Source organism: Lepidochelys kempii, chromosome 1 (assembly GCF_965140285.1).
Source record: "Lepidochelys kempii isolate rLepKem1 chromosome 1, rLepKem1.hap1, whole genome shotgun sequence".
Classification (NCBI taxonomy): Eukaryota; Metazoa; Chordata; order Testudines; family Cheloniidae; genus Lepidochelys; species Lepidochelys kempii.
Genome location: NC_136380.1, coordinates 103532704 through 103548622, shown reverse-complemented (window position 1 = coordinate 103548622; position 15919 = coordinate 103532704).

The window sequence follows — 15919 nt, the reverse complement described above, 5'->3', positions numbered from 1 at the left end:
GCTACTGAAATATGTTGTGAGGTTAGGAACACCCACAATCAGCCTTTAAGGTACAACAATGGAGTGCTGATGGCACAGATGTGCTGATGGCCCATTAAAGGGAATCCATTCTCCCAGCAGAAAATGTCTCAGAGAGAGCACATAGACAATAGAGACTGCTTGACCAATGGGGGTGGACCCTCACATCACAAGCATCCATCTTTCCAGCAAGCTGGAAGAAACTGTAAAAGAGGGGAAGTGACATCGTCACTTGACCTCTCCCCTCAACTCAACACCTGGAAGAAACATATGGAGGACAGAGACTTTTAACTGGGGAGAGTGGTCCCAGGCTGGAAAAGAGTCCCAGCCTGTGTACTGAGGATCTGTAACATGCTTTTCGATATGTCAGGATGAGACACTGCTTGATTCAAATCCTGTTTAATTTGTAGAACTCAGACTGCGAAATTATTTTTGTTTCTTAAGTACCCAACTTTTTATATTGATAAATACTATATATATACTTTATATATTTTACTTATAATCAGTTAAAATCTAGCTTTCTGTTACCTGAAACAGTGTGCTTTGGTTGAAGTGCTTGGGAAATCTCAGCTCAGGTTACAAAGGCTAGTGTGTGTTCTCCCCACATCAAGGGAGGGGCAGACTGGGTAATGTACTTATACTGGTCAACCTTCTGACCAGGGCAAAATGGTGCAGTTTTGGGGTGCAAGGCTGGGGAGCTGGCAGAAATTGGCTGGAGCCTCTCTATTGTTGGCTCATGAATGACTGGCAAAGCATTCGTGTAACTCAGTTTTACTCTTTTTTCCAGGGGCATGATGAATCCATTTTTATTGTGACTCCAAGTAGTAGATATTCAATTGCATCAGAATACAGCCACAAATCTGAGTACTAAGTTACTTCATATATCTTGTTGAAAAGAAACTTAATTCCAATAGTGCTTTAAAAACAAAGTCCTACACTTACAAACTTACATGCTTTAAGTAGAGCTGCTTTAAATAGAGTTGCACATGGCCTAAAATGTAGGCCACTTATGTGCCTAAATAGAGATTTAGGTGACTAATGTTAGCCACATGGCAAAAATTTATTAAAATTACATAAAAATTACCTGTTTTATTATTATTTTGTAGTGTGATAGCACTCAGTACCCCTGGTCAGAGACTAGTACCCCATTACCCCAGGTGCTGTGCAGACACAGAATAAAAAGCCTTTGCCTCCCCCAAAGACTAACCCTTACTTAGATTTTTTCCTTACTAACCCTATCCCCAACCAAATGAGTAGCATCACGGCCAATACTGGTCTACCCTTGTCATAAATATAAAGGGAAAGGTAAACCCCTTTAAAATCCCTCCTGGCCAGAGGAAAAATCCTCTCACCTGTAAAGGGCTAAGAAGCTAAAGGTAACCTCGCTGGCACCTGACCAAAATGACCAATGAGGAGACAGGATACTTTCAAAAGCTGGGAGGAGAGAGAAAAACAAAGGGTCTCTGTCTGTCTGTGTGATGCTTTTGCTGGGGACAGAACAGGAATGGAGTCTTAGAACTTTTAGTAAGTAATCTAGCTAGGTATGTGTTAGATTATGATTTCTTTAAATGGCTGAGAAAAGAGCTGTGCTGAATAGAATGAATATTCCTGTCTGTGTGTCTTTTTTGTAACTTAAGGTTTTGCCTAGAGGGATTCTCTATGTTTTGAATCTAATTACCCTGTAAGGTATCTACCATGCTGATTTTACAGCGGTGATTCCTTTACTTCTATTAAAAGTCTTCTTGTAAGAAAACTGAATGCTTTTTCATTGTTCTAAGATCCAAGGGTTTTGGTCTGTGGTCACCTATGCAAATTGGTGAGGATTTTTACCAAACCTACCCCAGGAAGTGGGGTGCAAGGGTTGGAAGGATTTTGGGGGGAAAGATGTGTCCAACCTACGTTTCCCAGTAAACCCAGATAAAGTTAGGTGGTGGCAGTGGAAATCCAAGAGCAAAGGGTAAAATTAATTTTTACCTTGGGGAAGTTTTAACCTAAGCTGGTAAAAGTAAGCTTAGGAGGTTTTCATGCAGGTCCCCACATCTGCACCCTAGAGTTCAGAGTGGGGAAGGAAACTTGACAACCCTCAAGGGCATGACTCCTGCCTGCTTGTATCTCTTACAACCATATAGCTGCCTGGCAACATTTTCAGAAGTAGGTGACTGAAGTTAAGCTCCTAAATCCATATTTAGACACCTACGTAAATAGCCCAATTTTCCAAAATGATCAGAACCTAGCAGCTCCCACACAGGGATTTGCATACATTTAAGTTTTTGAAAAAATGGCTTTAATGGCCACAAAATCACAACTTTAAAACTTTTATTTCAAGAATTCTCCCTTAACAGCTGCCGTGACAACGGTCTTTCAGATGTAATAAAATTATCTGAACAACCAATCCATCACTGGAATGAACCCCCTGGTAAGCTGAAGGCTGCAGGGATCTAGATACTGTTGTGCAGTACTGACAAAAGTTACCCATTGTAATGAAAGAAGTCATATTCAAGTTAAACTAGGATGACAGGTTTGGGGGAAAAGCCTATTCTCCAAAACGGCAAGAGGTAAGAATTTTTTAACTTGATTATCCAAAAAATAAGGTGCACATGCCATTGCTGCTGTTGTGCATGCAAAGTGGATATTTGTGCAAGCTACTGTGATAAAAAGCAAAAAAAATAAAGGCATATAATTGGTCACAGTTGTAAAGAATTGCAGAAGATGTAAAGTAGCTTCAGGCTTCAAAAACTCTGTTGGGTTTCATACAGGGCCTGAGGCAACAAAGTGTACCTCCACCCACCCAAGCTATAACATTTACTCAAACCTTCATCTCCAGAGTCAGGATCTCGGGTCCAAGAGTTGAACTTCATCAGGTCCCAAGCAGACTAGTGCTGATCTTCCTCATGCAGGAAAGGAGATAGCTACGTGGGAAGAGGGACGTGCTGTGTCCGCACAACTGGCCTAGTCATCTGGCTCCAAGTGTCTATATTAGACTTACATAATTCACTTAAGTCAACATTCAGGACATTTTATAGGAGCTAAAAATTTTACAATTGTTCATAACTGCCTGGTATCAGAAGAGCATCTGTGAATATGAAAAGCTAATTGGATTCAATAAGCCCAGTCAACATCTATGTGAGCTACTTCTGAATAAACGCCCAAGGAGGAGGACCAGAGGGACGGGGATGATTGACAGACAGATATGGAGCTTATCTCATTGTTCTTGCTTTCTTCCTTTTTCTTTCTATCATTTTTCCCACTCCTCTTTTATATTGTTTGTCTAGGGGTCTGAAAGGGAGGAGAAGTTTGCTCTGGAATGAAATGGTATGATTGTGGTAAAGCATCAGAATGAAGGGGGATTACTCTAATTGAATTGTGAAAGATTACACACTGGTGCTTTCAATCTTTCTTACAAAGCAATAGAGTTGAGGTCTTAACAACAAATTACACTGTGTTCAGAGTACATGAAAAGCCACTATACGATCTAATTTATCTAGTAAATTATGACCAATCAATGAGCTATAATTGGGTGCTGTTGACTCAGATTAATTGGCTATGGTGCCTTGGAGCTGCAGCTATAGACTGATTTTAATTAGGGAGAACAGTTGTAACTTTGTGTGTGCATATGTTTTGCATTTCATGTTATAAGTAGAGATGTAACACCTGGACAAAACCCAGTTGTAAGTATATGTATGTATTCCTATGAGCAGTCATGTTTTAAACTGTAAAAAGCAACAGTTTTTCTGACCTTATTTATTGAGCTTTTGGTACAATACATTTTTGCAAATGTATGACCCAATTCTGCAACCATTCCTTATGTGGAGTAGTATTTACTCACACAAAGTAGTTCCACTGAAGTCAGTATGACTATTCTAGATCAAGAAGCAGAATTGGGCCCAAAATAATTATAAAGAGACATGCTTGCAAAGGATAAGATTTTCAGAAGTTCCTATGGAATTTAGAAGTATAAATTCCACTGGCTTGTGGAAACCCTTCCCAGAAATCAGTGCATTTTTAATAAAAACAGCAAATGACACTGTAAATTTTGGAAACACTATGAAAAGAACATGATTTTTTTTCTTTGAGGGAGGGAAGGGGGTTTTAAGGTTGATTATTCAACAGAGAAAAGTTAGTCATGGTTAGATGGAATTGTGGACGATGAAATGCCACACCTGTTGCTTGTGATAGACTATTGTGCTTTAACCATAAAAGGGTATGGAAGAGAGAAATTAGAATGCATTTAGATTTTAGGCAGTCAGTGTACTCTGTTTGCAGTGAGCTCCCATTTTATTTGCCCTTCAAATGAGAACTTTGTATTTATTTTTAAGATAATCCCAGAATGCAGGAGTACATTGGCATCTCTGGGTTGTAAAAGGTAGTTTGCAAAATATAGAAAAAATATTGTGTAGATAGGGTTCTGTGTTTATAGATTTTGATGCCATTCTGTTTGGCTGATTGATACAATGTTAAGAGAAAGAGTGGCCAATGGCTGAATGAATCAGAAACAATAGAAACCCTTCCATGGACTTTGATTAATGGGGATCTTGTTGGCATGTTCATTTCTGTGAACTGCCAATGAACATGGCTTTTATTTCCTGAAACTGAACTGGGCATTGACAATGATATTTGGCTGCCTATTTGCTGGTTCACTCAATTGGAATGAAGATGAGTGAGAGTGAACATGACTGGGGTGTTTAATTTACCGGGTCAAAGGAAACTGGTTCGGAGATTACCTTCAAATCTGGCTACCTATATTTTTGTTTAAAGTTTAAAACAAAATAATTACAATTGTCATTTGCTTTCAAGGCCAACTCTCAAAGTGAACTTTCAATGTTCTCAGAAACTCCCTATAATTTTTTTGTTAAAAAAAAACAGACAAAGCATTATATTGTCCTTTTGCTGCCAAAGTTTCCACCACAGTGGCTTATTGCATTGATTTTCTGTGGGTATAATTATCTTATTGCAGTGAAATTACACTGAAGTAATTCAAGCTGAATCCCAGGGACTAAATCCTAGCACTGAGTTCTACTGGACTGTAGACTAGTCTTTCAAGGGAAGTGGAAACGACCTCACCACTTGAAAGACAAAGTTTCAAGCTTAATAGTTCTCTGTAAGTTTAAACTTTGTCTCTCTCACCAACAGAAGTTGGTCCAATAAAAGACATTACCTCACCCAATTTGTCCCCCTAATATCCTGGGACTGACATGGCTACAACAAGCCCACCACTTAAGACATTTAAAACCAGAACAGGTCCTATGCATGGTATACCCTTGCTGAGATCATCTGCCCACCTTTTTCACCTTTAAATCCAGTTCAAACCTTCTTGAAGATCCATTTTTTCCATGATTGAAGTGTGACTCATGTTGACAAAAAATTTAAATTAGGAAAAAAAAGAGTTATTTCCCATTCCCCCAATCTCTGTCTACTAGTCTATCTATCCTTCCTTTGCAAGCTCCTAGGGACAATGACTCTTTTTTCTCAATCTGGAGAGCACATAGCAGGAGTTACTATAAACAATTTACAGACTAGAATCATAGAATATCAGGGTTGGAAGAGACCTCAGGAGGTCATCTAGTCCAACCCCCTGCTCAAAGCAATCCCCAACTAAATCATCCCAGCCAGGGCTTTGTCAAGCCTGACCTTAAAAACTTCTAAGGAAGGAGATTCCACCACCTCCCTAGGTAACGCATTCCAGTGTTTCACCACTCTCCTAGCGAAAAAGTTTTTCCTAATATCCAACCTAAACCTCCCCCACTGCAACTTGAGACCATTACTCCTTGTTCTGTCATCTGCTACCACTGAGAACAGTCTAGAGCCATCCTCTTTGGAACCCCCTTTCAGGTAGTTGAAAGCAGATATCAAATCCCCCTACATTGAGTATAATTAAATATGCCATAAGGAAAAGCTCTGTCCTTGCAAAAGGATGAACTAAATTCACTGGATTTAAGGTTGTACCAATACTATTGACCTTGCACGTGTCTATGAGGAGAAATAAACATTGACATGGATGAGATGGCATGTGAGGCTACAGTTGTTCCAAATATTTTCCTTCCACCAGATGCCACAGTTGCATGATTTAGATGTTCTAGGACTGGAATGGGGATTATTAGAGGGGAAGAGGGCCTACAAATTGGCACAAGAAAAGGAAACTGGTGCAAAATAAGTTTATGGAATGGAACCTAGGATTAAAAGAAAAGAGGATTTGGAAAGAAAGCAATTGTCATAGTAAAACCAGGTTTATGAAGTACTGCATGTATTAAAATGTAAATAGATGTTACTCGAAATCCATTAAACTAGCAAATATGTAGCTAACTAGAAAACCAGGTGCAGGAAAATATAAGACAAATTGCTGGCATGTATTTGAAGGATATAAAGTTGATTAATTTGTTTAATAGGTATAAGTAGCATTTTTATCATTTAATTAATCCCCACCACTTGGTAATTCATAAGGAAATTAGTTCCTCATTACAAAAATATTTTAATGACATGTCTTTGTAGGGAAGGGAGGATATTGGAAGCATTCCATTTCTAGAAGACTCTGAATAGAGGAATTTTATGAGCTTTAAACACTGCTGAGTAAATTCTTCCTTTTGGCTCTTCTTTGATCACTCCCATTCATTTGTACTATAGGGTGGTGTTTGTTTTTATATTGTTGATGTTAGTTTTTTGAGCATTTTGAAAACATGCTAAGTGCGTCACAAAATGAAGCGCAGACAAAATCCTTCCCCAAAGATTGTACGATCCAGATTTGAAGGGACACAATAAGTGAGAACCATAGACCCAAAAAAAAGGTGGGGGGAAGGGGAGAGGAAGCACAAAGATGATAATATTCATAGTGATCGCTTCTTGGTGATCCTCTTTCTGGTATGAGGAAGAATGGTCATGTTTAAGGGACACAGGAGATCTGGGTGTAATTCTGAGAGCCACACAGACTACTTCCATGTGTTCTTGGGTAAGTCACTTACTCTGTACCTTAATTCCTCAGCTGTGAAATGGGGATAATGATCCTTCCTTTTTCCCACTTCTTGTCTGTCCTATCAGTGTGGGCCCCTTTGTGCCTAGTCAGAGGAGTAAGGGAGTATGTCCCTTGGGGTAAATCCACAATCAAGTCCTTAGATTGTAAGCATTTCAAGGTAGGAATCACTGCTTATTAAATGTGTGTACAGCACCTAGCACAAAGGAGGAGGGCACTGATCTCAGCAGGGAGCTAGCTCTAGATACTACAATAAGGAAAGTGTTCATCTGGTTCATAATTCCAATACAACCTGATCCCACAAGAAAGTTTCTCCAAATATATTCTAAGGTGCTGAAATCTATATTAGTTTTACATCAGATTTGATTAAGGTTCATTTGAATTAAAAATCAGAAAAGTAACCTTGTGACATTTCTAACTGTGTACACACACATACAAGAATATCATCTGAATCATATGGTTTCTCAGAAAAGCAAACAATATCTTGATGATTTTGTTACCTTTCCTCTACCCTTTATTTCTCAACTTGGAACTATTTTATTTTTAGCCTGTCCCTTATTAAAATCTTTTCTCAACATAATGTGGCATACTGTAAATTGTCATCTATTTGTGAAACTGTTAATGATAGTGACAGAGAATACACCATTGTGTACAGAGGCGAAAGGTCATCCTACGGTTTGGAGGTGGCGTTCTGGACTGCCGGGAGATCAAAGAACTGCAGACTGCAGCAGGATCTCACTGTTGGGTTATGTAACGTTTAAATAAAAATTACAGGAACAAATACAAGCTCTCTGTACCTTAAGTCCAAAACTACATGGGTTTATGAATAAGTACATCCAGCTCCATTCTTAATTCAAGAGGTTCTCATTTACTCTACGTGTGTTTGGATTCACACCTCCAAATTTATCTGCTTATGCTAAACATTTGTTGGGCCCCAACTCATTTTTATAAATGCCTTGATAAATGAAGGCAGAATTTGGCCTGGAAGGTTTACTTTTTTTCAGTTTTCAAAGGGGTTTGTGATAATTGCAATGGCTACATTGAGCTTCCCGGAAAGGCAGAGGCACATCACATACAAACAACCAACAAGAAGGAACATCTATCAGATCCAATATCCAAGTCTTTTCTGTTGACAGGATTTTATGTTGCTTACTGAAATTTACTCATGGTCATTGGTTCTCTAATGATTTGCATTCATAATTTTATCATGAACTGTGCTCTGGGTGTGTTTTTAGGGGGAAAAGTTTCTTTATCTTGTAATTGTGCATAATAATGTATCATATCCTTTCTTGCCTAGTGACTGATTGGATACTACAGACTAGTCAATTATATACAGAATTAGAGGAGTTAATTCTTATTTTGAAGAGAGATTAAAGACCCTGTAATTCAGTAAGCTGTTGAACCAGAGGGAAAAAATAATACACCACACTAGAGTTTGGTCCAATAAACCCAACTTAATCTTTCCTACAAAGTAAAACTATAACTTCTAAAGCTAAAGTAGAGACTTTGGGCTAATCTGCATAATGTATTGTCTGTCAAAGTCCAAGGTCGATAATTGCTAAGGAAAATGAAATACACACTCGTATTAACAGATTCCAATCCAATAAAATCATTTGAAAGTGTAGAGTTATGGGATGACTCATTTCCCTGACTTCAATAATACGGAATTATTTACCTTTCATCTATTTAGCCAATGACATTTTAGGTCACCCTTACAGTTCAATGACCAAAAGACCAAAAATTACATTCTTGGCAAACCTTTGGTATTTGTCTTGTAATATGCACTCCTTACTGCACAGTATAAAAGTGCAATTCTCATCAGGCGCTCTCATAAATGTAGTAAAAAAGGGAAGAGCTCTTTGAAATCTAGGGTATTTGCACTCTGTTGCTCTGTGTTAGAAAGGTAATCACATGCTTCTGAGATGCAATATTATGTTCTAGTCAAAATGCTGGAGTTTGGCTATAATAGACAAATACATTGGATTAGATTTTCTATCATGATTTCAATATGCTGTCATGAAATGTAACACAGAAAGCAAATGTATTGCTGCATTTCTTCGTGTGTAGGCAGGATTTAAAAAATGCTTTAGCAGAAACATACTCCCCAAAACTGACTGACCGCACAGGCATAGCCATGGATTGAAAAACCACTTCTCAAGGATAGTGCCCAAGAATATTGACTTTACACATGATGCAAGCATATGCAAGCACCTAATGCTTTTTCCCAGCTGGGCTTGTCTGCTTCATGTTTATATGCAGGAAGAGTTGCTTGAGCAAGAGAGTATGTGTCTTGGAAATGTCTTTTTAGTCTGCATAGGAACATGGAGCAGACAGGCAGAAGGTAGAGGAGAATTCCGTGAATGCATGTTAGCTTGTTGATTTAAAAAATTAAACTGAAAAAGTTTACAGGGATTTACATTTGAAAAAAATTAACTAAATTATTTAATTCTGCAATGACGAAGTTAGAGATTGAAAAGGCCTCTGATCATGCAGACTATCTCCCTGAAAATGCAAAATTGTGCTCTACAGCAGGGGTCAGCAAGCTTTCAGAAGTGGTGTGCCGAGTCTTCATTTATTCACTCTAATTTAAGGTTTCGTGTGCCAGGAATACATTTTAACGTTTTCAGAAGGTCTCTTTCTATAAGTCTATAATATATAACTAAACTATTGTTCTAGGTAAAGTAGATAAGGTTTTTAAAATCTTTAAGAAGCTTCATTTAAAATTAAATTAAAATGCAGAGCCCCCCGGAGCGGTGGCCAGGACTCGGGCAGTGTGAGTGCCACTGAAAATCATGCCTCCTTTGACACGCATGCCATAGGTTGCCTACCCCTGCTCTACAGCCTGTTTCCTGTATTTTGTCCAAGCTAGTTTTAGCAGTCCCAGGTGATAGGGATTTTCCAACATCCGTTGGAAGAATTTTATGTAGCTAAACGTATTTTAACATCAATAAATTTTTCCTACTATTAGCATAGATTTTCCTTTTCTTAATTCCTTCCATTACTCTCAGTTATACAGTACCACTGTCTCCAAACTAAGCAATTATCCTCCTTGTCAATAATATCTCGGGTTAAACAAAATACTTTGGAAATATTAAGGAAGGAGACACTCTGTAACAAGGAAGGAGGACACACTGTAACAGGGGTTATGGTTTAGTATGCACTTACTGTTCATGTATTTTTGAACGACTGGATAAATAACTCAGCTAACACAAAGCACATATGTTTAAAAATACATAGGGCCAAATCCCCTTCTGGTGTTAATCAGCCTAGATTTATTTGCTCCAGTGGAATTACCACAATTTACCCTAGAGAAGATCTATCCTATTGCTCCTGAAAATTCAACAGAGCAGTATTCATTATGCAAAGTCACAAGTATTGATGGGACATTGTAGTTACATTAGCATTAATACCATGAAGTATTGATAGGACTTTCCAGAGCTGTTCTGGAGGTTGGATAACAGCTTTCATGTGCAGAAGAGTTTGCAGGATCAGGCCACAGGGATCATCCACCATTGAAATTCAAATTCAAAATTTTGTGGCAGCTAAAGTCAGTTATGACTTTCTGAATACAAGAAGGTTACAGTGTGCAATAGAAATAACAGAGTACACATCCCACAAAAGCTCCCTTAGGGGTTATGCTCCAGTGGGTTCTCCACTGGCATCTAGCTTCACCATAACCTGTGCTGAGGAGGAGCTATGTAAGAAAATGGAGGCAGTGTAGTTCAATTGCTAAGACAGCAGACTGAATCAGGAGAGCTCAGTTCAGTTCCCAGAAATCCCTGACTCAGTAGGTGACCTACAGTAAAATAACAGTTTCCTAACTCTAAAACAGGAATACTACTTATCATTAGATTGACCTTGTCATAGGTTATTGGGATCTGTGCTGTTTATTTCCCCCAGAGTAACACATTTTTGTTATACCCAGACATTTTTCAAAAAGTGCAGCAGCAGTCAAAAAAGCAAACAGAAAATATCATATGGCCTCTATATAAATCCATGGTATGCCCACATCTTGAATACTACATGCGGATGTGGTTGCCCCATTTCAAAAAAGACATATTGGAATTGGAAAAGATACAGAAAAGAGCAACAAAAATTATTAGGAGTATGGAACAGCTTTCATATGAGGAAAGATTAATAAGACTGGGAATCTTCAGCATGGAAAAGAGATGACTGAGGGAGGATATGATTGAGGTCTATAAAATCATGTGTGGAGAAAGTAAATAAGGAAGTGTTAGTTACTCCTTCTCAAAACATATGAACTAGGGGTCACCAATTGAAATTAATAGGCAGCAGGCTTAAAACAAACAAAAGGAAGTATTTCTTCACACAACACAGTGTCAACCTGTGGAACTCTTTGCCAGAGGATGTTGTGAAGGCCAAGACTACAACAGGGCTCAAAAAAGAGCTAGATACATTCATGAAGGATGGGTCCATCAATGGCTAGTAGCCAGGAAGGGCAGGGATGGTGTCCCTAGCCTATTTGCCAGAAGCTGGGAATGGGTGACAAGGGAAGGATCACTTGATGATTACCTGTTCTGTCCATCCCCTCTGGGGCACCTGGCATTGACCACTGTTAGAAGACAGGATACTGGCTAGATGGACCTTTGGTTTGACCCAGTATGGCAGTTCTTATGTTCTCTCCTTATCTACCTACAGTTCCACATACTCATAACCACACTCTTAACAATCCCAATAACCATCATCTCCAGGGTCTGGATACAGAGGTGCTGTGGACAGCAGAAGATCTGGTCTTAGTGCTGCTATCTGCACCCGGAAAACTCTGAACTCTAAACTTCTCTCTAGACTTACACAGGCTGTGGTCTTTCACACTGCCAAGTCTTGCTGCTGTAACCTCACTCCACATCATTTCGTATGCACTTCTCACATCCGCTGCTTGTGATTTCCACCCCAATTTTCCTTTGCTCTCCTGACTGGAATTCCTCAGTTTTATCCTTTGCCTCCTGCAAATTACAAGACAAGGAGGAGTTTAAACTGCTGACACCCTCCAGGTGCTGTTTTAACTCCTTGTTTGGTCCTTTTCTCCTTTCAAATCATATTCTAATTCCCTCATTTTCTCCTTCATTTTACTAACCATATTATTTAAAGCCTTGCAGATTCCATACAGACCTTGTATAGCCATGCCTTTTAACTGTTTCTCTTTCCCTTTTCTATCTTTTCCCCCTATCTCTTCTTCAAACAACTTACACACATATTTCTAGGGATCACCTACATCAATTGCTTTTAATGCAAATGAAGCAGTTCCTTGTTCAATAACATAGTTTATTGTAAAATTCTCTAGGATTTTCCCCTCGTCAGCTGACATTTTTCTCATTTAACCTATTTCAAGGTTTTCTTACTGTTATCTTAATCTTACTTTATTCTCCCCCCCCCCCCCCACCCTCAGTACCTTTTACTGGAGTAAGCTATTCACTCAAGCTTTAGAACGGCAGAGAAGACATCCTGTAAGCTTTCAGAGTAGCAGCCGTGTTAGTCTGTATTCGCAGAAAGAAAAGGACGACTTGTGGCACCTTAGAGACTAACCAATTTATTTGAGCATAAGCTTTCGTGCGCTACAGCTCACTTTTACCAGAAAATGTAGGTCATTATCCTAAGTAATCTGGATCCAATGATAACATTCTTGACAATCACGTCAGGGTCACCAATTTGTTACATGTCTGAATTAATGACTCAAGATTGTCGAATAACAGGCTCAGTTGGAATTATTTAATCAAAGATTGTGAATCAGAGATTAGTATAGCACTATACGGAATACAGAAAGAAAGAAATACATTACCACCCTTTGTTGTCAGACCAAGAGTTGGCTGTGTCTCTCTCCTTCGCTGTATCTGGAGGGATGCGTAAGTTTTCTCTTCCCCCAGCTAAGTTCCCATTCCCGTATCATTATATAGGGTTTTAGAAAAAGAAGTCACCTTTGCCAAGAATATTCTCCTGAAAACGTATCTTCTGATGTCATTTCTATACATTCTCTCTGTACCTGATTTATGTGTGAAGGCATGATTATTGACAGCTGAGAGGACTAACAATTCTTCAAGATAATCTCTCTCAGTGGGTCCTTCTTACCTCACAATCATTCTTTCCTATTGATTCCCCAACAGAAAACATCTGCTGTAACAATTGTCCCTTATTATTTTCCCAAGTCTATATATACTTATGTAAGCATTACAGACAGACAGATTTCCAAGAATATCTTGAGTTTTACAGACATGAAGACACCCAAGATTGTTAAAGTACAGCATAATGGATAAAATTCCTGAATAGAATTACTTATCGTTCAAGGATCAGTGTTCCAGGCCTTAGAATTCAGACACACTCTTTGTTGAAGATAAAGATTCTTAGGATTACTTGACATATAAATGAATGAAAATATACAAAAAGAAAGAACTAAAAGGGTTAATATTTATTAACAGATACTAACAAACCTTAGCCTTTTACCTCGTTATCCCCAGAAGTAAAACTATTGTGTCTAAATGGGACGATGACATAAGAAATCTTTTTTCATTCACCCCAATTGACAAAAACTTTCATTAAAAAGCCATATAAGTGATCTAATCAGTAGTTCAAATTGCCGCTTCAGTAGGTGTATGAATGAAATAGAGGCACAACCTGCCACCCATAAAGATCCCTAGGAATCATGGGGAAGGGTATCCAGATTCTTGTGGAGGAGGATAGATCTTTGGTCACTCTCAAAGCAGCAGGATCCTTTAGGGGGCATCCAGATAATGCCATTTCAGTCACAGCCCAGGTAACAACATGGATAGCAATTGCCTAGAAATGGGAGATTAGCATAGAGAGGGGCTCTTGGTCTGTAAACCTCACAGAGATTAATCCCACACACAGAAGTCTCTACTGCCTGGGATTGTAGAACTGATGAACCTCCTTTAAATGGAAACCTAATTGAGACCTACCAGATCAAAGTCCCTTCCACTCACAGGAGTAGAGGGAAGTTATCTAGTTCATAGTGTTTCCAAAATGGAAGAAAAAATGCAAAGAAAAAGTATCACTTATTCCCAAATGGTGTCTTTGTCTATTCATTTTGATTACGCATCATATACAATACACAGCTGATTTCTTATCTTGACCCTATGTGAGTAATATATCCATCCCAAACTCATCCCAATAAAACCTAACCATTATGTATGCACTCCATCGGTGTTATGCGTGCCACTTCCCTCAGCTCCCATTGGCCTAGAGCAGCGAACCGCGGCCACTGGGAGTGGCAATCAGCCGAACCTGCGGACGGGGCAGGTAAACAAACCAGCCTGGCCCGCCAGGGCTTTCCCTGCACAAGCGGTGGAACAAGTTTGGGAACCGCTGTTCTAGACCATCCCTGACAGGTGTTTGTCCAACCTGCTCTTAAAAATCCCCAACGATGGAGATTCCACCACCTCCCTACGCAATTTATTCCAGTGCTTAACCACTCTGACAGTTAGGAACTTTTTCCTAATGTCCAGCCTAAACCGCCCTTGCTGCAATTTAAGCCCATTGCTTCTTGTCCTATCCTCAGAGGTTAAGAGCAACAATTTTTCTCCCTCCTCCTTGTGACAACCTTTTATGTACTTGATATATATTTATGTATTTATGAATTATGAGCATGTACACCCCATTAGGCATAAGAGAAGAAAAAGTAGAGGGAAACAGCAGCAAATATACTTCCCAGCTTCTTGGGAGGACTGTGCTTCCTGCAATAATCAGTAACAAACTGGCTACTTTAGAGCTGCAGTTGTTCATCTGCTCCAAATTTAAAGAATCTGCTACCAGCAGAGCATACTGGGACAGACTTTTCAGAAGCCAGGCCCAGACTAAGGACCTCAGTTCTAAACAATCCATCAAATAGAAAGATTAGAAGGCATGAAGGTACACCATCTTAAAAGTCAGGGATCTGAGTGGAACAATAAGATTTTCCTGAGGAGGAGCCTACTGTGTTTGAAGTAGTTATGACGTGTTTTCCTCTGGTATGAAGTGTTTCCACACTGAATAATAAAATGGTTTTTGAACATCAACCACTCCTTATACTTCAAATTTACGACCTCCCTAGTAAATGTATGTACGTACACACACACACACACACACGCACACAGAAACTTTAAGATGAAAAAGCGGCTCTTGGACTGGGATCTCAATTCAGATTAGTTAACACTTCTATCCACCAGGCTAAAAATTATAAGGGAGGCTGCTTCTTCTGGCCATTTTGGGATAGCACCTAAGTCCGCCAAAAAAATTATTTTGGCCAAAACTATTCAGGAAATTCATAGGGCATATAATCTAAGTAAGAGGGGGAGGAGAGGAAGATCCCTGCAAATGAGAGGGTGAAGTGACAGGAGTGGGAGTAAAGGGCAATAATGAGACTAGGTGTGGAGGATCAGTCTCCAGGCTGGGAAGAAGGTGTCAGGGTTTCCGACCTGGCCCATTCCAGCCTCCACAGGTCCAACTCCCTGGCTTAATCCTGGGCCCCTGGGCAGCCACTCCAGCCTTTCTGGGTCCCACAGTCACTTCGCCTCCATACTGACCGCCCAGATGGGCACAAATTTATACAGGCAGAGCCCCCGCAATATTTCCATTGTGGGAATGCTATCCCACCCCCAACTTCCCGGTTGTGCTGCCCCAATCTAAGTATAAGACAAGAGACTATAGATAGATGAAGACAGATGGGGGAGTACAGGGAACCAATGAGTATGCACATGAGTATTTGCACCATTAGGGTCTTCATTGCTAATTTTTATTTGAGCAAAATGTTTAGTCTCTAATTCTGTCCAGATAGGCAGATCTGAACACAAGAACAGCCTTGCTGATTTTGTTTGCACTTGGTGCAGAGCCCCGCCCACCACAGTCTCAGCGCAGTATAAGAGCCTTAGTTTGTTCTGGTGTTCCTTTCTGCATATTTGCTACAGAACCTATTGAAATGATGGGCATTTTGTA